At 50.2% G+C, this 25,546-nt stretch overlaps 1 protein-coding gene across 4 annotated transcripts in view; it reads right to left on the reverse strand.

Moving 5' to 3' along the window:
• Positions 1-22,048, reverse strand: part of Tmem51 (transmembrane protein 51) — a 48,680-nt gene extending 26,632 nt beyond the window's left edge. For 2 of the 4 annotated variants that reach the window (XM_087215127.1, XM_087215128.1), the window contains exon 1: positions 8,976-18,796. The gene's annotated coding sequence lies outside the window, so the exon portion shown is untranslated. Of the gene's footprint in view, positions 1-6,152; positions 18,797-21,449 lie in introns of those variants that run through there. The other 2 variants (XM_004850323.3, XM_087215126.1) reach the window with 2 other exon arrangements.
• Between the last annotated feature and the right edge of the window lie 3,498 nt (positions 22,049-25,546).

Consider the following 25,546-nt stretch of genomic DNA (forward strand, 5'->3'; position numbering starts at 1 on the left):
GGGCCTCCCAAGTCAGCAGCTGAAGAATCTGGAGCCCAGAGAGGTGCAGTAACTTCGCTAAGGTCATACAGCCAGTGGCAAGAGACCCAGAGCCTGAACAGTTCAGCTCAGAGTGGTCCTGGTACAGGGCTGATTATGGGCACTGTGCTTACTGAGCATATTGTGTGCCAGGTTCTGTGCCAGGACCTTGACTTGACTGCTTGATCTTAGACTGCCCCACGGGGCAGGTGCCAAAACTATGCCTGTTTTATGGAGGAGGAAACTGAGGCTCAGAGAAGCAGAGTGACATGTTCCCAAGCAGAGCGCAGGGCTCTGAGTCCAGAGGGACGCCTTGCACTGCTATCAGCCTGTGGCTCAGTGAGGTCACACAGAGTTTCACTTGGGCAGCTGGACATCATGGTCTGATGGTTCACCTTGTATTTTTGTTTTCAACCCAAAGGAAATAGAGCAGCTTGAGAAACCACATCGTGGTTCCTAAAAGCAGGCAAAAACCTAAACAAACACAGAAAACAGACACCCAAAGTCAACAGGCAGGAAGGCTGTTTGTGTACAATTGTGTCCTGTGGGGTCAGGCACCTGCCGCCCGACAGCTGCGGCCGTTTAGTTTGGCCCTAACCTTTCCAGGTTGTCAGATGAGATGGCCAGGAGCCTGTCCCTGGGGCGGTGTGGAACTTTTAACAGGAGAGAGTCCGAGGAGGGTGTGGTTACTATTAGACCTTAAGATTTCCTGGACAGTGATCACAGCAGCTTTATGCTATACCTGCTGCTATAGGCCGCGCCTGAGAGTGACTTGTCACCTCCCCAAGACAGGAAACATGACTTCCCATGCTACAGCAGCCCGCGCCTGCCCAGCTTGATCCCAGCTGAGGGAGATGCGTGACCTCACCGACACAGCAAATAGCAGCAGGCGAGGATTTCAGGCTTACTGTGTGTCAACCTATTGACTAATTTCATCCTCAAAACAGTGCCAGCATGTCCAGGCTCAGAGAGTTTACATCATTGGCGCAAAGATGCACAGCTCCCTGTTGACATGTGGAGGACTGTGGGCTCTGAAGAACAGCACGATGCATCCTCTCATAAAATTAAGCACATGGACAAAACAACATGCAGCCCACGTTGTTATTTGGAGGGCAGTTGGGGAGGCAGGACCCGGAGAGGCCTGTCTGGTCTTGCCCGGTGCCTGGCACTTGGAGGATGCTGGCTGCCCTGTGAGGGGGTCCTGCCCTCCATCCCGGCACGGCAGGCCCTGTGATGCCCAGTACAGGCCAGATTTGACTCCGGTTAGGTTTCTGCTGAGAAACAGGTGCACAAGTGCTTGACGAATGCCCAGACTTTAGCCATGAGAGGCAGGTGTTGCCCACCCAGGATGGGAATCAGTGTCTGTGGTGCCCCTTGGAAATGTGGATAGAGACGCTGGCTGTGAGCTGCCAGGGCCAGGGCAGAAGCACAGCTTCTTTTGTTAACGTAAGGTGTAATTTATGGACAGTTACACATAGATCCTAGTGTATGGCTGGATGAGTTCTGACAACTGCCTGTATCTGTGTCACTGCCACTCACATCACCCCGTGGCAAATCCTGGACCCAGGAAGGTCCCCACTCATGCTGCCCACTCTATGCTGTGAGCACCAGTTAGTTCTGCCTGTGCTAGAAGTTTCTACAAACAGAGTGCCCAGCACCTGTGGTGCTGCTGTTGTCACAGCTCCAGTTCCCTGTCTTGCTGAGTGGCAGGCTCTGTGTGGCCTCATGGCGTGTTAGTGGCTCTCCTGGTGGGCAGCTTCCCCTCGGGCTGTCGTGAATGGGGCTGCTGTGCACACAGTGTGCCAGGTCATGGGCAGTGTTGCCTGTCCCTTGCTGAAGGCAGGAGTGTGGACCTTGGCCATCTCTCCAGGGGCTGCGCTGCCTGGATGGGGCCCCAGATGAGAAACCTGGAGGTTCCTAGGGCTGCTCCAGGTCACCAACGAGTCAGCTCTCCTGGTGCATGGTCCCTGAGTCATTCTGCTGAACCAATGATGTCAGTGTCCACCCCAGGGCTAAAAGCCCGTGGAAGTAACACAGGGATGTGCCCTCTGCCAAAGACCTGCCTGGCTCTCATGCTTCCTTCCCTAGGGTCTAGAGATGAAACGCAGTGTTAAAAGGCCTCATTCACTGTCCTCTCTCTACACCCACCAGGGGCTCTCTCTGGGGATCAATACCATTAGCAGAGGCAGGAGAGCAGTGGTTAGAGTCAGTGGTGATAAAAATCCAGGTGGCTATAGGCAAGTTGCTTTGCCTTTCTGATCCTTGAGTTCCTCATCTGAAAAATGGTTACACTGTCAGCTCTACCTCATGACACTGAAGTGTATGAGACATAAAAAGGGGTGGCAAGCAGGGCATGGTGGTACACACCTGTCATCCCAGTACTCTGAGATGCTGAGGCAGGAGGATCACAAGTTCTGAGCCCTGTCTCAAAATTTTAAAAAAGGCTGGGGATGTAGCTCAATGCAAAGGCCCTGGGTTCAATCCCCAGTACCTCAATCAATCAATGGCTCAATCAGTAGAGGTGGTAGTGGTGGGCTGAGCAGTAGGCAGCAGTCTGGAAGCAGACAGAACAGTAACTGGCACCCCTGCTGTTGTCCAGAGACCTCTGTGTCCCCCTGCTTGCAGGAGGTTGGGCAGGCTTTGCCAAACATGCAGGTTCTTTAACAAAAAAAATCATGTTACTTTGGACTACAGTGAGAGTGGTGGGGACGGAGACCTTTGAGAAATATTTATACCAAAGATTCAGGATCCTGTAGCCTCCTCTGGGAATTATTATAATTATCTTTTTTTAATGGTTTCTAATGTGACACAGAAGATTTGAGAGATTTGGGCCAAATCTGTATCAAACCTGGAGCACAGCTAAAAAAAACGCAGCTTCTTGGGCACCCCTGCCTGGGGTGTGGCCAGGATCCTGGTGCTCCCTGAGCCTCAGACGGCAGAGACAGGAGGGTGGAGGACAGAGAAGGGAGTGAGGCTGGGAAGGGCCACAGCGGGGACAGCCGGAACCCAGGGAGGAGGAAAGGACAGATGGATCTGCCCAGCTGCCTCCTGCCATCGCCCCACAGTTTCCCTCCCCCAACCCGCTCAGTAGCCAGGCTCCAGCCAGGCCACAGGGGCCGCCAGCCACAGGGACTACAGGTGGTCCACTCAGCACAGCCCTGACACCGTCTGCAAGGGGGGCATGGCCTGGCTGCAAGTTCTAGCTCCACCATGGGCCTGGGTTTCACTCCCCGATGATTACTTCCTTCTTGGTTGGATGAACTCGAGCCAGTTATTTCAGCAGGGCTGCAACAAGGGCATTAGGAAACAGTGTCTCCCTAGGCCCACACCTAGAATCTCAGCTACAGTACTTCGGAGGCTGAGGCAGGAGGACTGCTTGAGTTCAAGGCTAGCTGGGGCAATACAGTACAATCCCATCTCAAAAACAAAGCAAAGCAAGTATATTTTCCCCTAATGGAGTTGCTAGAAGGAACCATGGAGCCTGAGTGGGCAGAACAGCTAACACAAGCAAGTTATCTTGCTTCCTCTCCATACGGGGGTGGAGTTGGTGACTACTGGTAACAGGAAAATATCCTAAAAGCTCCGGGAACAGAGGGCGGCTCTCTGGTTCATTTCCTTGCTCCATGGACCCTTTTGCTTATGCTACTCAGCCCCACATCTTCTTTCCACCATCCCAAGCACCTCCAGGAGATAACAAGACTGTTCCCAGAAACTCTCCGGGCCAAAGTCCTAAGCATTTCCTGTTGGTGGTCTGAGTGGTACTAATTACATGTAAGCCTGCAGCGCGCACTCTGCAGCCAGTCCTCTCTCTCTCTCTCTCTCTCTCTCTCTCTCTCTCTCTCTCTCTCTCTCTCACACACACACACACACACACACACACACACACACACGGCTCCCACTCTGACTCCCAGTCACACAGCGGCTGAGGGTCCACTTCTCATGGTTGGAAACCGGGCTGGGACTTTTCAGGCCCTGTGGCTCTGCTCATTCCTGCCATGAAACCTCAAAACAAACACAGGAATATCAGGTCCCTAAGAAGCAGCAGATCTAGGACACTCCACTTGGTGTGGCTCTTTGGCATTTTTATGAGTTGTTTAAAAGTGAAAACAAGCAGGCATAGTGGGGCTTCCCTGTAATCCTAGCTCCCAGGAGGCTGAGGCAGGAGGATCACTGAAAGTTTGAGGCCAGTCTGGGCTACGTATTGAGTTCAAGGCCAACCTGGACTACATGGCAAAACCCTGTCTCAAAATTTTAAGAATAAAAAAGGACTGGGGATATAACTCAGTGTGAAGGCCCTGGGTTCGATCCCCAGTATCATAATACTGTACATGTATAAACAGATAGGAAAAATTAAAATAAAATCAAGAAAAGCAACATAGAGTGAAGACTAAAAGCGTTATTTGGGAAATGCAAATTGTAGCTCATGCAGTAAGCAGTCATTTCATGATTAGCATTGAGCATGACTTCATAGATGAAGGCTGGAGGAAAGATCACCTCTAGTGTCACATGTGCAGGGACCCCAACGTCCCCAATGGCATTCACCCTTTGCCACCCAGGCGGGGATGACAGGACCAGGAAGGACCTGGGTTTGTTCCCTCTGAGGGAACGACATAAGAGTGGCAAAAGTTTTAACAACCACGTGTGGGTCAAAGGCAGGGAGAAGGCTGCAGACGCCTGCTCACGGCTCGCCCCGGTTGGCACCAGTGACCACAGCTCTGCCCTGCAGAAGGGACCAGCCCTGCACTGTCCCACAGGCCCCACCACTCCCTGCTGCCTCAAGTCCAGCCGGTCTCTCCTCTGTGCCTTGCTGGCTCCTCCTGGGCACCCACACTTGCACCCCCATTCTTCACATCAGAAGCCCCCGATTTGTGGCTCCTTCCTTGGATGTGATTCTCCCTGACCCCACCCTTCTTCCTCTAAGCCTAAGGCTTTCCCTTTTGTGGTCATTTTGGCTTTGGGAAGGAGCCAGGAGTCACACTGTGCCAGATCTGCTGAGCAGGGTGGATGGGCACACCCTATAATGTTTTTGTGAACCTGCTTTTCTACTGGCTGGCACATTCACCACATTTTTGATTATATCTCATAAAGATACAAAAGAAGACTTTCAGAACTGCTTCAGAAAGTGGCAGGAACAATGGGATACAACTTTCCTTTTTTTCTTGTTTTTTGAGACTGGGTGTCACTATATAGATCAGGCTGGGCTTGAACCCTCAAGGATTTTCCTGCCTCAGCCTCCTGAATACTGAGATTACAGGCATGCGCCACCATGTCTGACAAGGATAAGTATTTTCAGAGTGAAGGGGATTAATGGCAACGTGCCTTTTACTATATAAACACTTTAAATTTAAACCTTCCCATGTATTTTGATCATATTGCATATTAGGCGGTGGCTGTGGTCAATTAGAGATGTCTTGAGGGGTGATTTTCATTCTTGTTTCTCTAACCAAATTTTAAACTATGCAGACAGGGCTGGTTGCCTGTGTTCTCATTGCTGCCCCTGGACATCTTCCTGTTTCTCCGGGACTCTTCTAACACTGGGTATGGAACTATATACTTGGCAAAGTTGATAGATCTCTGTTGGGTTTGTTCATTCATTTCCACAACATTACCTGGGCAACCCCGGGGTTCAGGCTCTTTGAACACAGGAGTGAGAAAGAGGCGCGCTCTCCTGAGGTTTCTCTTCTACTCAGGTGGAGCAGTTTATTTTGGATTATGGTTTCAGAGGTGCCAGTCCATGGTTGCCTGGCCCTGTTGCTATGTGCTCATGGTGAGGAAGTTCATCATGGTGGGAATGTGTGGCACCTGTTCACCTCATGGGGGCCAGGAAGCAGAGAGAGAGGGAGCGGAGGTGCCAGGGTGCCAATGTCCTGCTCAAGGGTGCATCCCGAATAATTTCACTTCCTCCCACTAGGCTCCATCTCCTGAAGGTTCCACACCTTCCCATAATGCCACAGATTGGGGAACCAAGCCTTGGGCCTCAGGGTGACACTCGAACTTGGCCCCTCTCTGCCTTCTGACCATAAAATTACTTTTCTTCCCCTGCCTCCTTGCAGCTGAACTATAAGCCTGTTTGCTGGCTGGAGGAGCGACTGCTTCCTTAGAAGGCACTTCAGAGTCTGGCCTTCTTTACTCACTTGCCTGCCCAGAGCACAGCTTGGATCATTCAGTAGCTGTCTTCTGATGCCTCCCCGCTTGCTTTCTTGGAAAAGTGGTTTGTTCCATCAACAGGGACTGCAGCCAAGTATCGACATGACAGATGCAAAAAGAAAAACAGTCATGGGTATGTTTGGGGGGGGGACTAAAATCTTCAAAGGCACCAAGGGTGTAAGGAAGGGTGTTTTCAGATAAAGCAGGGCTGGAGGTTGGAATGGTCTAGGCAGGGAATTTTTGTTTTAAGGTGGAGTTTGTGAAATTTGCTTACAGAAAAAATAAGCAAGTGATATTTACATGAAACAATGCCTGGAATATGAATGTGGCTCAGGAAAAGCAAGTCAGGTTTTTGTGATATCAGCAAAACAATCCATGTGAGAGTACAGTCAAGCTCAGGCCCAGCTTCCTAGGAAGAAAGAAGAGTGGGGTCCATCTGACATGCTGCCTGGACAGGTATGGGTGCAACTGTTCACTGTCTTGGGCACAGCAGTGTTTCATACACCAGGGGCTTGTGAACACCACATGTTTCAGTGCCCACAGCCCTCCATGAGGAAGGCAGGCACTGTCCCCATTTTACAGATAAGTAAATACCATCAGAACAGAAAGGGTGGGTTTGCCCCAGATCACAAAGCCAGCAGGTGGTGGGGCTGGCATTCTAACCACATCGTCTGGTCCCAGAGCCCACTCTTTCCATGTATCAGAAGTCCCAAGCTTGGCTGGATACTTGGTTCAACTAGAGAACTTGTTGAAAATTCAGAGGCCGAATTTTCCTGGCCCACAGGCCAGGCTGGGGCCTGGGAATCTGTTTGTGAAGTTCATAAAGGGTGTCTGTCAGTCCAGCTGATGACCCAGGCAGAGGGTGGCTGGGAGAGCTGGGGACCCATTGCAGGGTCTTCCAAACTGCCTGTGGGCACAGTGGGGGAAGTTCATGCAATGTCCACTCGGTCAAGCTGGAGTTACTTTTCCCAGAAACTTCCTCTGTCAGGTTCAGGGTGCAAACTGGCCAAAAGAGGATGTGGAGATTTGGAAGGTGGAATTGAGACAGCAGCCATTACCCTCTTGAGGTCAGATGCAGGGGCAGACAAGCTGTGGGTTCCAGAAGGTTCCAGCCTGTCTTCCTTCCACTCTGTATCGCTCTTCCTGCTGACCACAGTGGCCCAAGCCACCATGGGACACTTGGCTGGGGACCTGCCATGCAAGGCTGATGACAGACATTTGCACCAGCCTCCCTCCTGTCCCACTCTGCAAGTGGACATCTGACTTCCAGTGGATCAGCTGGAGATGCCCTGCTGACAACAATCCTTTCACCTCTGCTCTGTTTCCCCTGTGTTCGTGTGAGACCTCACTCCCACCACCTGCCACAAATCCCTCATTCCACAGGTCACATGGCTCGGCTTCCCTGGCTGACCCTGACTGAGGCCACTGTCCACTGTGTCCCGTAGACCTGAAATCTAAGGCAGCAAATATTCAGGGTGGAGGCAGCAATCTGTGTTTTCACACGCTCTGGGGATTCTAACACTTGCCGAGGAGGCTGTGTAAGAATTTAAAGGCCAGCCTCCGGGTCTACGTGAGGTGCTGAAGTTCTGGAAAAAGATGGTGGTGACGGTGTGTGAGACAACGTACTTAATGCCAGTGAATGGTAAATGGTTAAGCTGTTAGAGAATCAGAAGCCACAAACAAAAGGCCACTCATTCTATGATTCTATTTTGATGGAATACCCAGAAAGACAGGAGATTAGCAGTCTTTTTGAGGTGACAAAATGCTTTGAAACACATAGAGGTGGTGGCTGATGGTCACTTGCAAATGGTTTTATGTTGTGTGAATTTCTAAGGCTTGACATTGCAGCTGCAAGAGTCGGCATTGGTCAAGATGCCGTGCCCAAGCTGCAACACTGTGGTGACACTGATCTTCACCTGAACCCTGGGAGCATGGGGGCATTTTTCTCCCCATTAATAGATGTGAGAGGCAGGCAGACTGACTGCAGGATCCATGCTTTTAAGTAATATGCCATTATGCCAACACCAAATTATTTCTCTGTGCATAACAAAACCCAGATATCTGCCAGAGCAACTCTTGGCAGGCACTGAAAGCGGGATCCCAGCCCTCAGCCCTAGCTGCCCACCCTAGAGAGAGGGCAGGGGAGGGATGGAGTCCAGGCCTTCTGAGACAAAGCCCCAGTGGCTCCCAGATGTGGTTGGTCTGCTTTGGGAATGGGTTTTACCAGAGTAGAAAGATTTGCAAAAATGATTTTGTTAGTGACAACGCCTAAAAATGTACTAAGTGCCTCTTACAGTTAGCTTGTTTAATCCTCACAAAATCCTAAAATGATTCTCCCCAGGTGGAGAAATTAAGCAATGGCCTCAAGATCATTGAGGCCATTAGGACTAGGATTTGGACTTAAACCTGTTACTTTGCTACAGAGTAATAAATGTTTCTTGGTAGGAAATTTAGAAAGCATAGGTTAGAAAAGACAGAGGGGGCAGGGAATAAAAATCTCTCATAATCCATTAGCAATAATCATTAGAAATGTTATAATACATGCTCTTCAAATACTTTTTGAATATTTTTCAAAACAAAAAAATAGAGCAGCTTTGTAAGCTGCCCTTTTATGTTGCTAGATTAGAATCATCTTTCCATCTCTTCCTAGGTTTCCATCACCACTTTTGATGATCATGTGATATTCCCCACATGGACATACCAGGGTCAATTTCCCAGGCTCATATGTTGGACATTTGGGTTGTTTCCACCAGAACATATTTCACCTGAAAAAGACATTTTAACCAGGTTGCTGGAATATACTCACGCACCTCCTTACGGCAAGTAGCAGTGTGGGGCTCTGAGCTTTGGAGGGCTCCTGACAGTGACTGGGAGAAGATCCAAGAGCCAGGCAGCCTCAGATCTGTTGCACATTTATTTCCGGTGTGAACTTTGTGTGGGGGGAAGCCTAGAAATTCTCACCCGAAAACAAAGGAAACATGTTTCTCTGATTTACTGATCTCACCCCATAAAACAGGGTTCATTCCTTAACAACATGGGATGAATGCTCTCCAGAATCCCAAGGGATCTCCTGCTGCCTGCTTCTGAGGTCACACACCAGGGACATCTAGTGGGAAGGCAGGTGGTGGACCCTGAACCTGCTAACTGGGTTCATTATCCCAGCTCCACCACTTACTAGCTGTGGGCCCTTTAGTGAGAGCAAAGGAAAGCCTGAACACATCCCCTGGCTTCACTTGCTCCTGGTTACTTGCATTCAGTTCATTTTAAAAACCACTCATTTTGGAGAACACACAGCTGAGCCGCAGACATGTTAGTCTCTCACTGGCTTTGCTGTAGATAACATCTTTGACCTGTGGGTCAGAATGATAACGGTTGCCTAGGTTACTTGCCAAGGACCTGAAAGCTCCTTTTGTTGGAACCAAAGGACTCCTTACTTGGGCAGCCACAGCAGGTGTGGGATGCAAGAAAGGAGGCTGAAAACTCCACCCTCAGCTCCAGCTAGGGCTGCTGTTTACCAATGCAGGCCCAAGAAGAGCCATGAAGACTGTGAATGCGCACACCACGAGTCCTGCTCCCTCACCTTCGCAAACACCTGCGACCACCTGCTTCTTCATCCCATAAACAACCTCTTTGGGGAGGTGGATTTGAAGCTTAGATCTCCCACCTTGTCGCTTGTCCACCTTGCGAATAATGAATAATTGCTTTTCTCTTCCTCAAAACCCTTGGTTTAGCAATTGGTATATGGTGAACCTTGCTCTCTGGCCAGGCCCTGGGAGAGGAAGTGCTGTGGATGGATGCAGCCTGGGTCCTGCAGCGACGGCACAGGGCCAGGGCCCTCCCTCCCCCACCGACAAATGCAACTGTGCGTGTACCCAGCAAATGGAACTCTAAGTTAGACTTTTTTCCTTTAGAGAGACCTACAGCCTATCTGCCACTTGAGTGCCACCCCCTCGTGCCAGTGTCCTATCCATGGGAAAGAGGAGTTCCAGGATGGCTGGGAGCCATAAAGCAGCCTGGAGAGCTCTGTCGCCTCGCTGTCTACCCCTCCTCTCCTTCCCTGCTGTAAAAGACCCTTCTAGCCCTGGACACAGGGGAATGGTGCCCCTGCATCCCCTGGGAGCCAGCTTTGCACAAAGCCATTTTCCTTTTCACCAACATAAATGGCCTCATTTGTCAGTGGCAAGCAAAGAGATCTAGTGTATGGACCCAAGCGGCCAGTAACTCACACTGGGAGGTGGGGCTGGTTGCACAGTAGCTAGTGTACTCCTGCCTCAGTTTCCCCATCTGTCAGAATTGTTCTGAACCACAAATGCCTTAATATACACAAGGGTGTTAGACAGCTGGGTCATTTCCCCTCCCAACTGCCCCCCAACATCTGTGACTTTCATCATCAACCGGATTAAGCTGCCTCCCAGGAATTTCCCTAAATCATCTAGAATATTGTTCAGTCTACAGGAAGCAAGCTGTCTGCTGCTCTCTGTGAGAAGTGCACAGTAACCAGCTCACCCTGGGGAAAGAGAAAACGTGTGTCGGCCACCAGCACTCTTCCCCCATGCTGTGAGTCAGCTGGACTCAGGACGAAGAATCCCACAGACTTCTCTGTGAGCTCAGCCAGGCTTTTAGCCCAAGACAAACTTGTTAGCGCAATGGTTCCCCCAGCTTCCAACCAACAAAGAACCAGGAGTCCAGAACCTATTGGTCCCCTCCCCCAGCTAGTTACACATTTATCTGCCCCTTATCTGTAAAAGACACGTCTTTCTGGGTTCTGAGAATCTGATAAAAGCTACTAAGCTGCCACCAAAAAATGCAGAGATGGAATGTTTGGCACAAAATATCAGGTTCTTAGTGGATCCTTAAAGGTGACTATTGACCCTGATATGAGTTATTACAAGTCGAAAATTACCCAACAATTTCATAATGACCCGGAGCGCTGTGATGGTTTTACCAGAACTAAATGCAGTGTTTAAAAGCATTGTTATATGAAGAGACAATTTCTAGAAGTATTATGAGAAATGAACCCTGGCTACCTCTGGAATGAGGAACGGGGCCCTTGGAGTGAGAGAGTGTTTTTATCTTTACATTGGCTGTCCTTTTATAGTGTTCCTTTTTTTTTTTACTATAGTGCTGGGGATACACCTCAGGGCCCTGCTTGATTGTTTTTTCTTGTTTGATATGTACATACATCACTTTTGTAATTAAACAAAAAGAACTCATAAAGCACTATTTAAGTTGAGAACTATGCACGCCCCATTGTTATTTGCCTGCCTTCAATGGAGGAGGGAGAGGTCACCAAAAGGAGGCTGTTAGCTTCCCACCCAGCAGGACTGAACCCACAGCAGCTGGGAAAAGGTAGAAACAAGTCCAGAGAGATTGCAAATTGGCCTGCTGGGCCTTCAGCATCTGTCAGTAAAGCTCCAAATGGGAGAGGAAGGTGGTAGCAGTATTTCATTAGGGCCCTACACAGCTATGGTGCTATGGGAGAAACTGGCCAAAACCTTCAACATTTGGCCATTTTATAGAAAGATAAACACACACCTACAAATCCAGTAATTTCACTCCTAGGTATTTGTCCAAGAGAAATTAAAACATACATTGATATTAAAACCTACACACAGGCTAGGGATGTGGCTCAGTGGTGCCGCGTTTGCCTGGCAAGCGCAAGGTCCTAAACTCAATCCCCGGTGTGTGTGTGTGGGGCAAACAAACCTGCACATAAATGATTATAGTGGTTTAGTCACAATCAACAAAATCTAGAGACAACCAAAATGCCCTTTAAGCAGATGGAGGGATAAACAGACTGTGGTCCATGCATACAAGAGAATAAATACAAGAGGCGGAGAATCCCAGATGCATTAGGGTGAGCAAAAGAAGCCAGCCTCCAAGGGGTTCAGGCATGTGATTCGTTCATATGACAACTTGCAAAAGTCAAAATTATGGGACTAGAAGACAGATGAGGCTGGCCAGGGAAGGAGCTGGCTGCACAGGGCCAGCAGGAGAGGATCTGGGAGGGTGTGGGGCTTTTCTCTATCCTGACCATGAGGTAGTACACGACCATGTTTGTCAAAACTCACAGAACAGTTCATGCAAATGGGTGAATCTCCTGCTTGTAAATTAAAATGTGTGTGTGTGTGTGTGTGTGATGCTGTGTCTACGACAGTCTCCAGACTTTCTCATGTGTTACATACACAAATATACATTTAATACTTCCCAATATTAGCATTCTTTCTTTTTAACTTAAAAATTTAAAGGGGCCAGGGATTTAGCTCAGTGGTTCTAGTGTCTGCCTTGTCAGCGCAAGGCCCCGAGTCTGATCCCTGGTACAAAAAAAAAAAAAATTTAAAGCATTTTTCCTTGCATGTGTGAAGGACCACAAGGTTTTACTTCACATTTCCTGAAGGACAATGAGGTCAAATGTTCCTTTCTTTTCTTCCTGGCCCTACTGGACAATAGCATGTCTTCTTTTTCCCATTTCTGGACTAAGCCATCCAAGTTTTCCTGACTGACCTGCAAAGCTCCTGTGTTTCTTGTCTGTTGTATTGGTCCAGTTTATCACTGGATGTAGCAAAGTCTTTTTTTTTTTAAATTTTTTATTTTTTTTGGTACTGGAGATTGAACTTGGGGCCTTGTACTTGCGAGGCAGGTGGCGGAATCACTGAGCTAAATCCCCGGCCCAAAGTCTTTTAATTTTAGGAGCCTAATAATCCAGCAATCATTTTCCACAATTTTCTTTATAATTTTATCTTTTAGCATCATGCTTTTAAAAAGCACCCCCAAAGAGGAGCTGTCCTCACTTTCCAGTGGGGAAACTTGATACCACCTCCGCCAAGTGGTCTGGGCCAGCACCCCCAATAACAAGTCCTGTTGATTTTATGTCAGTCCTGGCTGGATGGCATGCGAAGGTCTCCTCTCCTCTGTACCATTCTTCCCCAGCCTGTGGGCCCTGTCTAATTACGAGAAGACATCAGGCAAACCCAGACTGAAGTGCATCTACAAATATGGACCAGAACTCTTCAAAGTTCTCAAGGTCAAGAAATTCAAAGGAAGATGAGGAATTCTCACAGGCCAGATGGGACGAAGGCCACAATGACAATTACTGGATGTAGTGGCACACTCCTGAAATCTCAGCACTTAGGAGGCTGAGGCAGGAGGATCATTCTGAGTTTGAGGCCAGCCTAGTCTACAGCGTGAGTTCAAGGCCAACCTGAACTACATAGCCAGACCTTGTCTAACAAAACAAAACAAAACAAAAAAAGGAGGAAAAGAAGGAGTAGGAGGAGAAGGAAGAGAAGAGGAGGAGGAAAAGAAAGAGGAGTGGAAGAGAGCAAGGAGGAGGGGAGGGAAGGAGAGCGGAGAAGGAGAAGACAAAATAAGTAATGCAATGTGGTAGCTGGGATCGGATCTGGGGACAGAAAATCAGAAGGGAAACGCTGTTGACCACTAAGTACAGTGCATAGTTTAGGCTGGGGTCATGTTAATTTCTTAGTTTTGATGAGTACCATGGCCCTCTGTATCTACCGGGTCTGTATCTAAGGATTCAACCAACCTCAGAAAATATTCAGAAAAATAACCATCTGTACTGAAGACATACAGATTTTTTCTTCTTGTCATTATTCTCTAAACAATACAGTATAACAAGTACATGGCTTTTCCATGGTTTTTGGTATTATACATTATGTAGAGATGGCTGAAAGTGTACAAGAGGCTGTGCATGGGTTATATGCAAATACTGCATCATTTTCTATAAGCAACTTGAGCATTCTTGGATTTTGATTTCCAGGGGAGTCCTGGAACCGATGCCCTGCCAATACCCAAGGGCAACTGCATATTACCGTTGCACAAGATGCAAACTCTGTGGAAGTCAAGTGAGGAGTTTATGGAAACTTTCCCTACTATCTTTGCAACTGCTCTATAAATCTAAAATTATGCCAGAATAAATAAGGAGTCTTCGCTAGAATGTTGCTGGAGGCACAGCTGGTTTCTAATTTTGTTGTTACTGTTTAAAAACAAAAATAAAACTGTTGAAACTAATTCCTTACACAATCATGAATTGTTTCCTCTGGATAAGTACTGAATGAAATTACTGATAAGTACTGAAATTACTGAGTTTTGGGTTTTGGGGTTTTTTTCTAAGCTTTTGGACAGCCTGGTCATAAAAGCCGAGAGAATAGAAAGGAAAAGCCCTTTGGCATTGCAGAGACGGGGAGGGGAGAGGAAGAGGAGGTAGAAAGGGTCCTTGTGCCCAAGCCGTGGGTGCAGGTGGGGCCACAGAAATGGGCCTGGGAAGAGGAACCCAAGCGGCCTCTGCAGAGCTGGCCTGGGGCTCCAGAAGCCCAGCAGCTCAGGCTAGGCTCCCTTCCTGGGGAGGACGCAGCAAAGATGTTAGCCCAATGCTTGACACGGTTATTGACTTATAGTACTTGTTTGTGTCCTCGTTAGCAGACTCCTGCCTGCTGCCCAGAAAGGTGTAAGTGCTCAGAGTGCAGGGGCCATGCTTCCCTTGTGCACCATGCACCCCAAAGCAGACAAACCTTGGTGGGTAGGGAGAACTCTGTGAGTACTGCTGAACAAAGAGCTGAGTCTTGTGTCCAAAACGACCCCCTCCCAATTTTCTATTGCAATAAAATACACATACTGTTACCACATTCAAGGAATTAAGTCCATGGTGGTATTAAGTCCATGCATACTGTGCAGCCATCACCACTGTCCACCACAGAATCCTCCTGTTCATTTTGCAAAACTGAAACTCTCTTCTCTAAACAATAACCCTCCTCACGCCTCTCTGCCCTGCCCCCAGCCCTTGGCAACCACAATCTGTTCCTGTCTCTGTCTTTTCCACCCTAGGTTTCACACATGCATGCGATCATACAGTGTTTGTCCTTTTGTGACTGGCTTACTTCACCTAGCGACATGCTCAAGGTTATTGCATGTTATACACAGCATGTGTATAACATAATTTCTTTCTTTTTTTTTTTTTTGTCACAGTGTCTCACTATGTAGTTCAGACTGGCCTCAAAGTCACAGCAACTCTCCTGCCTTGGCTTCCCAAGTGCTAGGACTCCAGTGCTCATTTTGGCAGCACATATACCAAGTGCTAGGACTACAGAGGTATACTATCACAGCTTCTTTCCTTTTTAAGGCTGAGCAATATTCCATGGTTGTAGAGACCACGTTTTAGCTCTTCATCCATTCACAAACACTTGGCTTGTGTCCACAGCTCAGCTATCCTGAATATTGCTGTCTATGGTACACGAAAACCTTAAATAGCTTTTTTCAGTTCTTTTGAATCTATACCCAGAAGTGGAACTGCAGAATCACATGGTAATTACTTTAATTTTTTTGAGGAACTGCTATACTCAAAATAACTTTTAGGAAGAAATTATGTAAAGATCTTTCCTATTCCTTCCCTTCCCTCCTGTCAGCCCATGTGAGTGATGATCTCATTCCTCTGGGCCTTTGCACAGGCTGCTGGCTCCACCAGGACCACCTTTTGCTGCTGCTGCAGACTGCAGCTCAGATTCCGCTCTTTCTGAACATCCTTCCCTGGAGTTCAGGTTAAACCTCCTGCCTGGCCCTAGGGCCGCAGAACACTTGGCAATGTGATGTTTTAGTGCATTCACTGATGTCTCCCACAGGACCAGGATAGTGGGGCCCCCTCTCCACCTCGGATGGGGAGCAGGAGCTCCTTTCTCAGTTCACTGTGGCCTCAAAGGGGGGCGCTTGTGTAACAGGACACTTGTTTAAAGACAGCGCCAGTGTGGAGCCAAAGAGGCTTCCCCGGAGGTAGGAGAATGTGCATCTATCACTGTTTGAAAACAACAATTACCCAGGGCAGCTCCATAATTGCTGCCCTCTGCACTGCAGTTAATGGGGCTGTAATACCTGAGGTCTCCTTTGGAAACTTAGGTGAGGAAAGTGCAAGGTTTTTTTGTTTAATCATGTCACTCCCACCAAATATCAACAGTGTCTGTGCCCTAAGCAGCAGAAGCCCCGTGGGTGGGGATGGAGAAATGCACAAGAAAAGGTCAACTCCCAGCCTCTCCCTCTTTCTCTCTCCAGAGCAGATGTGAAGAGGAAACCATGGCAAAAATATAAAACTCACCAACCGAGGCTGGGGGTTCGGCTCAGGGCCAGAGTGCCTGCTTTAGTATACAGGAGGCTGGGTTTAATCCCCAGCACAAAAAGGGGAAAGACAAAAGAAAAATTTCACCAAGATTTAAGGCCACTTGGTTCTACCTCTGAAAAGAGGATATAGCAGAACCTTCTGGAAATATCCAGAATTGTATGTCACGTGACACTCTCAAGAAACTTGCCCACCGTGGTCAATTTGTGTCCTGATTCTGCCAGGATTTGGGGGTGGTGACCCTGGGCCTGTCATCTCAGGGCAGGAGATGGGCCAGGGCAGCTTCTGTTGGTAAAGCTCTGGGGACCCTAGAAGAAAAGATCGAGAAGAAATCATGCTGAAGCAAGGTGACCAAAGCTGTGTTAAGTTTTAAATACTAGTGTTGAACAAAGTAATGTTTTGTGCACCAAAGTGATATAAACGGGGGACTTGATACTTACAGGCTTTGGGATCAACATTAATTCCTAGGCACACAGCAGGGCCCCCAGGGGACACAGGCCTCATGGTGATTGTGTGTTTCTCAGGCTGAGCACACTAAACCAGGCTTTATCTCCTTTTTCGGAGAGGTGTCAAAGGTCTACCTTTATAGTTCCTCTTTCATAGGAAGCCTGAATGCCCACATGCCCCAGGCCAAGACCCCAGCCTCTGTTTTCTGGCCTCCATTTCTTTTTCTAAGAATTGAGGTGCTAGACTAACAGTGGAAAAGACTTCCTGATTTGTTTTACTTCTAAAGTCTCAGATTTTTTAAGAAGGAATGTTAGGGTACTCTAACAGCTGTAACATTGGCAAGCACAGCTTTCTTCCTCCCAGTCCAGCTGCCTACCCCTCAGCTCTAGCCCTGCAAATCTCACCCAGAGCTGCTCCTGGGACCCATCCAAGGAATCCAAGTTCCCAGGATCACTGCATAAAACCCAGTGGAGTGGAGCAGGCTCTTACCACCCAGTGAGAAATGTTACAGGTGACTCCATACATACTCACATGAAGACAACCACAAGATCTCCTAAGAATACATCTGATGATAGGAAATGTACATTATTTTCTAGTCTACTTTCCTCCATTTCACTTTTTTAAAAGACAGTTGGAAAACCATTTAACTGACTGTAAACCTCACACATAAATTGCTTCCCATGGTCTGCAAACATTAGCCAAGAAAATGTCCAAGACCACCTGTAGAACTCCTAGCAGTGCTCACGATGCCTGGCATGAGCAAAGCTGCGACCCTGTTAGGGGACAAGCTCTCAGCCTAGGAGATCCTGTCCCCAAGGTGGGGTGACCTCCCCACATCACCTGCCTAGGAAACCAATTCTCCATACATCTTTGCCTCTGAAATACCTGCTTCCCCAGAGCTGGGGTGTAGGTGAACATGCCAATACCTGTGTTCCTGGGGCTTGCTATCCTGATGCCTGTCCTGGGGAGGTGTGGGACAAAGGCTAGTGATTATGAGGCAGGAACACTGGCTCAATTAAAATACAGGAAAAAAATCAGATGAAAGCAGGTTTCCTCCCTCCCTCTGTGTGATCTTTGGTTCACATCCATCCCATCCAGATGGCCAGCTTCTTTCATTTTTTAAGAACCCCAGTGAGAACTGGTTTGTGCTTTAGATTTTGTAAATATAGCCCTTTCCCTAGTACTCATAGTGATGCACAAAGATGGCTCCATCACATCCCATGGTGGTGAATAATAAGTTTCTAATGCATTTGGCAGAGCCTTACAGGATGCTGGCTGAGGCACTGTCCTAGCTGCTTAGCTTTAGGCCCTAAAAGCTCCCCCTGAGACCCTGCTAGCACCCGGTGAAAGAGGTAGGTGAGGCTGGCGTATCCCATGGGATAGTCTGCCTTGGGATGGGGAACTGAAAAACCAGGATACAGAACAGCAGAGCAAACAACCAAACACCCTGAATAAGAGGCCAGAATGTTAGCTGCAGCTGTTGGCTTATGTGACACTTTCCTTCCGGGTCTCCACAAGGAACTTGTACTTCTGTTAGGAAAACTTTCACAGCAGGTCCGTGCAGGGGCACGTGAGAGAGCCAGGTCAGTACCCATGCTCGCAGACAGGACCTAAAAATGTCCCCTTGATGTACACCCCATGTCTCACAGGGTCCCTGCCTTTATTCCTTCTAGACAATGCCAGGATGGATGCCCTGAAAATACCTTGGGGTGTAGACTGGAGAGAGAAAGGGGCTCGTGGAGCAGCAGAGTGCTCTGCTTTGGTTTGGTTTTTTTTTTTCTTCCCCAAGAATCACCCTCAAAATCATCCAATACAGAACTGGGAATCTTAGCAATTGACCCTGGCTCTGATCTCAGGCAAGTCCTTTCCCTTCCCTAGGCCTCAGTTTCTCCATTTGTAAAGTGAGCAGACTGGATGTTCTGATGTTAAGGTCTCTGCTGGCTCAAATAGTCTAGGATCTACAGCAACCGGCATTCAGGTCTGAAAGCTGCTATGTCTGACAAATCTAGGGCAAGGGAGAACAAGGAGTGTTTGGCTGTTCAGCCCAAGTAAACAACACCGGATGGAAGTTGAAGGTCAACCCAGAGGTCCTGAGATGTGGGCAGAGCCAGGAGAGAGAGAAGTCAAGAATGGGCAGAGGACTGGAGAAAGGCAGAGGTTAGGAGATCCTGAGACCCGGGAGAAGCTCTGAGCCAGATCTGAGGCTGTCTGGGAGAGCAGGGTAGCCCTGCCTGAGCCCAGAAAATAAAAAAAGACGCCTCTCTCTCTGGGGAGCAAGAGGTTGGAGGAGGAGGGGCAGCCGTGGCACCGAGGGCTCCTCCATCCAGGGGATGGGAGAAAAGAGCCTGCCAGGTTAGGCTTCGCCACCTGTCACTACTTGGGAGGAGCAGAAGGCTCTGAAGCTTCCGGAAGGACTGGGATAGTCTGAAACTATCAAGACTGGGTCCTAAAACAAGTCTTTGATCTGAATGTGGCCAGGCTTCTTGGGATTATTCAAAAGACCTCAGACAGGAGTCAGGAGTCCCACTTCTGCCTCTGTTCTGCTGTGTGTCACTGGGTAAGTCTCTTCCCTCTCTGAAGTTAGACTGGTCAAAGGACAATGGTGAGTTTGATGACCCAAAGGTACCCTCCCTGGAGGCATTCTAGGGTCCTCCTGTCATTCCCAAGCAAAGGGAGATGCAACATGGAAAGGGTGCTCCTGTGACTGCTGATGGCAAGACAGTCTCCTGAGCTCCCAGGCAATGACAATCAAAGCAAAAGAAAACTGGGCACCAGCAGCAGACCCTCCACACACAGGTCACAGGCATCTGGGCTGCTGGAGCCTTTTTCCCCCTCAGGTCCTGCGTTAATTAGGAAGTGGGGCAAAGAAGGCAAGCGCCAAAGCTCCTCCAGTTCTAGCCTCCTCCTGCCCAAGAGTTCTGCTCATAGCCTTCACACTTCCCTGCAGTGGAAGAAGGAACATCCACAGCATTGTGACCCAGTAAAATGGGAGCCCTGATGAGGCCACTGCCCAGGACAAATGCCAGCAGAAGCCAGGCTACCTCCAGCTTTGCCGTCCCTCATGTAGACAGAGAATCCCCTGGACCTGTGACATCTGGGACTGAGAGTCACAGGGCTGCAGCTGGAGGGGCTGGGGTCCTGCTGATATCCCAGGTGCTCACTGGCTTGCCCATTAGAGAGGGCTGGTGCTGTGGGCCCCACACGGAGTCCACGAATCTCACCCCTGACCAGTGGTCATATGGGAAGGCCACATGCTAACCCTTGCCGTCTTGGCCTGCCATGCAGCTCCCACTGCCTGCCAACACCCTGCAGCCTTCTCTCTCCATCAGTCTTTCTCAATATCCCTCTGAAAAGGTAGAATCATCTTCTAGCAATTATTCTTTTGGTACTGGGAGGGGACCCAGGACCATGCACATGCCAGGCAAATGCTCTAGCACCAAGCTACACCCCTGCCCTCAGCCAGAACTGCCTTAACCTCATGATGGGATCAAATGGCTCCTGCTCACAGAACCTCAGTAGGACCATATCCCTCCTGTCTGCTCTACTGTTTGCCCAAGGCAGCCTGACCCACAGAAAGTGCCTAGGGAACATCTGTTGGGTGGTCTCAGGATGGCCCCTGCTGTTCCCCTCCCGACCCCCACTCCCTTTACTTATCCCACCCACCGACGAACCTGCTATCCAGGGCCCTGGCACCTCACTGCCTGGCACACCACCCCTCCTTTCATATCTCCATGCCCTGGTTTGGGCTGTGGCATCTGCAAGTAGGGGAGGGAGATATTTGGAGAAGGTTCCTGCTGGCCCTGTCCACTCAGGTCGGGACTCTTGTGTGACAAGGCTAAGTGTGGAAGCCGTTCCTGGGTCAGTAGCACTTGGACAGGAGAAGCTGTCCTCCAAGTTACCAGCTCCAACAAAAGCCAAAGGCAGCCCCAAAGGGCGTTGCCCCCACCTGCAGCGTGACGCTGACCACACCCACCACCTCTCTGAGCCCACATCGGCCCCGCCCACCCTGCTCCACCGGAGCCGGGGTTTCCAGCACCTTGATCACCGCACTGCCAGGAAGGACCTGGCCTTGGGCCACCGCACGACCAGTCACCACTCACACTGCCAAGGCGCCCACGCAGCTCCGGGGGCGGCCGGGTCCCCTGCCCCCAGTCCCCATGGGGTTGAGATTTCTTTCTGAAAGTGACCACGCTGTTCATCAGACTTGGGCGTCAGGCCACGCGCCTCGCATCTAGGCGCAGAGTTGCGACCCAATTGGGATTCTGCGGTCCCGGACCCTGTGACCTGTGCACTAGGCCCGCTAGGTCACTATCACCCCATTTTACAGACGAAGAAACCAAGGCTGGGACAGGCTCGAGTTTCATCTCACTGTGCTCACGCCCGATTTCTCACACCTCTGTTTCTAGGAAGTGAAACTCACGCGCGCAAGAATCTAAATACGAAAAAAGACAGAAAGGAGTAAGAAACTGGCCAGGAGGGCTCAAGCGGACGGAGCGCTGGTGCTTCCCACGACCCAGGTTCTGTTCCACAGCACTGGCGGCAGGTGCCTCCACTGAGGCCCGGGGTTCGAGCACGCTGAAAGTGGGTGCAGGACCCCCGAGCCCCCGGTGGTAGCCCCGTGGCGGTGCACTCGGCGACGGACGACCCGGCAGCCCCCGCCCCCCCTCTGGCCCCGCGGCCCACAAGCGCTCCGTCTGGCTCGGTGGCGCGGACTCACCCGGGCGGCGGCGGGTCCGGCTGGGTTTCTGCCCGGCGGCCCGGGGTTAGGGGCGGCGCGACACCCCTACCCTGAGCTGCTTCTTCGGGGACGCCACGATCGCGGGCTGGGGGCTCTGGGGAGCCTCGGTCGAGGGAGCGCGGCGCGGAGAGGGCGCGCGATCCGCGCGGAGACCGGGACGCGGACGCAGGAAGCGCGGCCTCGGAGCTCGGGCGCAGGGGGAGGGGCGGAGGGCGGTGCTGGCCCGGGGCGGACTCCAGCCCGGAGAGGCGCCGCCCCCAAGCCCAGGACCCTCCCGGTGCCCTCGAGCCACCCCCGGCGGGGGACACTGGCCGCGGAGCGCGGGCGGTGCTTCCTCACATCTGCAGGCAGGTCGTGTGCTGCAACCCGGGACTTCGCGATTATGGGGGATAGGGATGGGACCGGGTCCCTCAGGCCAGGAGTCCCGGCATTTGGCATTTACGGGTTTAAGTAGAGCTGGCGCCCCCTTTGCCCCGTGGAAGGCCGAGCGCAGGTGCAGACGCCCGGGTCACTGTCTTTACTTGGCTGAAAACTCTCCTCTTCTTTTTCCTGGGGAGGCGCTGCCTTCCTCTCACCCCTTGGGCTGGGTTCTGAGTTCTGGGGCCCGCCCGCTCCGCCTAGGCTAGTGCCTTTCCAGGTGAGGGATGGGTGGAGGAAGGGCAGGAGCAAAGGAGGAAGCGAGTTGTTACAAAGAGAGTCAGCTCACGCCCTCGGCAGGGCTCCCCACCCCTTCCCGGGTCACCTGGGCGCCCTCCGGACCGCGCGCGGAACCCAGGCGCCCTGGCTCCCGGGAGCGTGAACCCAGACCTCGCGCGGACGCCTCTCACCTGCGCCTCCGCCCCTGCCTGGCCCTGGGACCGCGCGACGGGGCTCCAGAACTAGAGGGCTGGTCTCAGCCACACCACTAAAAACGTCCATCCTAAACGCCGAGGACAGAGCTAGCCCACCCGGCTCCCAACCTTAGTTTGTTTTGAATTCCAAGAGAGGTCGGGCAGGGCGGGGGGTGTCCCTTTTTGGGTGAGCAACAACTCTTTGAAGCTCAAACCCTGAGAAGCCAATGGGCCGCGGTCGGAGAAGCCAGCTAAGGACAAAGGCGCCTCCTGCTGGGAATCCACTGTCTCAAGGAAGAACTACTCAGCCTGGTTGTGATCAAGTTCGATCACTTGCAGTCAAGTTCATTACCAATTCATGGGTACTCAAGGTGTACACGCATCCATGGAGGCATCCATGGCATCCACGTATGTCCACCTGGAGTTGTAACACGTGGGTAGTTTTCCATTGTTGCTTCTTTAACTTGAAGAGTAGAAGTTCAACAGGAGGGCTTGGGATTTAGCTCAGTGGTTCTGCCGCCTGCCTCGCAAGTGCAAAGACCCGAGTTTGATCCCCAGTACCAAAAAAAAAAAAAGTTCAACAGGACTTCATTGGCCCCCAAACAGGCTTGTTTTATGATTTGAAGGTGGAAAAGGCGTTGGGGGAAACAGTCTCCGTGACTATGACAACAGTAATTTCTATTTCTGACCTCCTCACTATGAACCAAGCCTGTGCGGCCACCTACTTCCCCTGAGGCACCTCATTTAATCCTCATAACAACCCCAGAGGCAGTTATTAGTTATGCCCACGTTCCAGAAAGGAAAGCAGAGGCTTATGGTGGTGACTTTATTCCAGTGTCACACACCTGGAAGTGTTTGGATTCAGACCCAAGCTGGTCCACTCCAGAGCATGTGTTCCATCTGCCATAAAATGATTCCTCCTGGGAACATGCTTACTACCTTCCAGGGTAGACAGTTCCCCAACCCTGCAAGTGCTTAATATTTGTTGAATGAACAAAATCCCCAAACAATAATGGGTTATTTTCGAGAATGAAGGGAGCCCTTTGTGCTGGCAGGTGCCTGTAATGATATGCTCCCGTTGCGCAGCTGTGTATACCCAAAGTTCAGGCAATGAATTTGGGGACTTTCCTAGGTTCCAAAGTAGGGATGGGAGGCAGTCACGCAGCTCTCAGATAAGACCAAAAATCTGGTTTCCTTTCACTCCGGGAGACCCACTTAGGAAAGGCCCAGACTGGAGGGCATCCTTTCAGCAGCTGCTGCAGCCTGACCCTGGAAGCCAAGAGCAGTGGTAATTTTCCATGCCAGGCTCCAGCCCCGCCCTGCCCCTCGCTGCTGCAGGCCCAAGTGGGCAGGCCCCAGCTATCTCAGAAACCATCTCCCAGAGCTCCTTTTAAGCAGGCTCACCCTGGCAAATCTGGGAGAGACAGGAGGAGTTCATAGCCCAAGCTGAACTCCGGCAAGCTGGAGAAGCTAGCCAAAGAAGTGCATGCCTCCTATTGTTCCCCCCACCCTGTAGGTCCCTCTCTTTTCTATTATCTCTGAATTGTCCCAAGTTCTCCCCGTCCTGTCGAGGAGCCTGACTTAAGTTACCGCCAACTGATCCCACTTAAGTGTCAGCTGACAAGGGCCTGAGATGTATCATTGGGAAAAGATCCAGAGAAATGAATCTCAAGTGGTGGAGTTTCTATTATGCATTGTCATAGGCAGTGGGAGAAGATAACAGTTACCATTTACTGAGCTCTCAAGTTGAGCTTACTGAATACATTGTGGTATTTGATCCTCACAACAGCCCTACAAAGAAGATTTTTTTTATTCCACCTTTCCAGGTGAGGCTGCTAAGACTCAGTTATGTGCCGAATGTGCTAACAAGTGATAGAGCCAGGATTCGAATGGGTAGTGCTTCAGGACCGTTGTTCCCCATTGCTGTGCCAGCGTGTGACAAAGTACCCTGAGTGGCAGGCAGAACAAGGGCTGCCCAGAGGCACCCACATCCTCCTCCCAGAACCCGATCCCTTCCATGGCAAAAGGGATGCAGATGGGAAGGAGCTCCGGACCTGAGAAGGGGCTGGTCCCAAGTTACCCCACGGTCCTGGTTGGGTAACAGGAAGGGGCAGAGTCACATCTGAGATGTGACAGGAAAAGCAGAAGCCAGAATGATGAGGTGGATGGGAAACGGGGCATCAGCTGGGAAGGGGACTCCTGGGGAGCTGGAGTACCCAGAGGGGCAAGCCCTGTCCACACCTTGGTTTAGCCTAGGAAGACCCAACTTGGCTTCTGCCCTCCAGAACTGTTAAGATAAATAGATCTGTGTTCTGCACTGTAAGCTCTGTGGTAATTTGTCACGGTCACCATAGGAAACAAATTCATCCTGCAACTGGCTGACTGGCTCGCTGGCTGTCCAGTCTGAAGCTCTCAAGAAGCACCAGGATTCAGCCTGCATCAGGATTTAGAAAGAAACCAGACTGCACCAGAGCTATCTTTGGATTCTGGATCTTCCACCATCTGTGAGCTGTGACCTTGTTAAGATGTCTTATCTTCTTTGAGCCTCAGTTTTCCCATCTAGAAAAACAGCGGTGCTAATAATACCTGCTTTGTAGGATTGATATGAGGACCTGGTGAAGCAGCATGTGACAAAGTGCCAGGTCCGTGACCCAGTGGTGTCTGAACTCCAGTCACTTAGGGTAGTAGCTTGTCCAGTTCTGAAAATGGGTCCTAAGAGGAGAGGATTCTGTTCTGGCATGCGTTTTTATCTATTCTAACTGAGTGAGCAGGTAACTATTATTAAAAATGTGTTGTACAGTACTGGGGATTGAACCCAAGGCTTTCATACTGAGCTACAACCCCAAACCTTTTTATTTTTTATTTTGAGGCAGGGTCTCACTAAATTGCTAAATTGCCCAGGCTGGGCTCAAACTTGGATCCTCCTGCCTCGGCCTCACAGAGTGCTGGGATGATAGGCATGCACCACCATGCCTAGTCTTGAACAAATAACTATTTTAAAATATGCGACTCTCCCTGGTCATCAACTAGGTCCCAGGCTGCCAGGCTACTGATTATCTAGGCTCAACAGTGAAAATGAGGACAGGAGGTTACTTCCTGGAATATATCATCAATGATCAGCTCCCAAGTGTGCTAGAAATGTATATTCAAGGACTTTCACCATTTGTAATGGTGGAAAAGTTCACTCACCTCAGTGCCCATCACTAAGGATCTGCTTGATACATGGCAATGTGGACTTCGGCTGTA

This window comes from Heterocephalus glaber, unplaced genomic scaffold (assembly GCF_053883595.1).
Source record: "Heterocephalus glaber isolate CG9 unplaced genomic scaffold, H.glaber_assembly_v1.0 deba00001452, whole genome shotgun sequence".
In the NCBI taxonomy this organism is placed as follows: Eukaryota; Metazoa; Chordata; class Mammalia; order Rodentia; family Bathyergidae; genus Heterocephalus; species Heterocephalus glaber.